Here is a 1,652-nt window from a genome sequence, read left to right on the forward strand (position 1 = left end):
GAGGTGCTAACTACCATTTTTAATGATTTGTAGTTAAAACCATTTTTAAGATGTTATGAAAATATTTGGAATGAGGAGGTGTTTAACGATCAGAGTTAAAACCATTTTTAATGATTTTGCAAGAAGCAAATATTTTCCCTATTTAGAGGTGAAGACCAACTCAAAAACTATCATGCACTAGTAGAAAATCGTTTATCCTAGACGGAATATTCTAGACGGAAATTTTTCCGTCTAGTTTGTATTAAACTAGACGGAAAATTTCCGTCTAGAATATTCCGTCTAGGATCAAACATCCTAGACGGAAATTTCCGTCTAGAATGTTATTCTAGACGGTTAATTTATTTTTAATTTTAATTTTTTGATATGAACAGGTATCCTAGACGGAAATTTCCGTCTAGGATGTTTTGGCTCACATAAAAAAAATAAAAACCAAAATTTCCCCCGCAAATCGAAAATCCCCCGCTCCCCCAACCCAAAATAAATACCGATCTTCGTTCTCTCTCTCCTCCCTTCACCCAAAAATCCCCTTATCCTCAGCCCCTTCATCCCCTTCCTCCTCATCACCTTCACCATCCGCCACCAGCTCCTCCACCGCTCCTCTTCCACGACCAGCACCACCATCGCCTCGCTCACCCTCCAACACCTGACCAGCCGCCTCTCCTCTTCTCACCGCCGCTCCTCCCACCCCGGTCAACCCCTCCGACCAGCAGCAACGCCGCTCCACCTGCCACCTTTCATAACCGCAGTCACCATCCGCCTCCCCGACATCCCTCCGCCGCCCAATCAGCCCTCCGACGACCCCCGGCTTCCCCCGAGTCCAGAGCCAACATCTCGGAGGCTTTCATCTTGTGCACATCAGCAGATTTGTTGATTCTAGCTAACTGGTGAGTGCTCTCTCAGCCTCATTTCGATTTGGGTTTTTCTCATTCTCATTAGATTTCTGATTTTTTATGTTCATAATGTTGTTGAGCAATCTCAATTCACTCCTTGAAGCATAAAAATCCTGTCTTTTGGGCATGTCTAGCGATTTTGATTACGCCAACTAGAAATGGAACTCCCCTTGAATTGGGTGCTTTCATTGTTCAGAGAAATTTAGGTTTTTCTTAGCATTTCGAATTCACTTTATAGAGATTTTTAATTGAGGATCTTTAGGGATTCAGTTGTTTGAAATGAAAAATTCAATCTTTTAGCTCTACGTTTTCTGTAATCTGCATTGGAATTGCAGTTATTTATATTATACTTCCGGGGTCTAGCTAAGAAACTGAGTTCTTCTTTGCAAAATATTGATTCTACACTCATTATAACTTTTGAATCTTACAGTATTTCAACTGATTTTTAGTGTCATTCTCATGGAGATTCACCTCAAGAATCTCTTTACAAGATTCCAAGACCAGTTTGGATCTGGACCAGGGCTCAGCCCAAGCTCAGGGACTTGCCTTCTCAACGTCGAAGGCATTTCCCCAGACCCCTTCCGCCTCCACCACCTCTCCCGCCTCCTCTCTTCCTCACCGGACCCCTTCCCGAACTCCCACAACCTCTCCTCCGCGTGCCACCTCATCTCCTCCTCCGCCGCCACAGTCGGCCGTGATCGTACCCTTCTTCCTCCCTCTCCCCTCTCTATCTACTTCCTTCTAAAATAACTGAGAGGATCC

The sequence above is a fragment of the Asparagus officinalis genome, chromosome 8, assembly GCF_001876935.1.
Source record: "Asparagus officinalis chromosome 8, Aspof.V1, whole genome shotgun sequence".
In the NCBI taxonomy this organism is placed as follows: Eukaryota; Viridiplantae; Streptophyta; class Magnoliopsida; order Asparagales; family Asparagaceae; genus Asparagus; species Asparagus officinalis.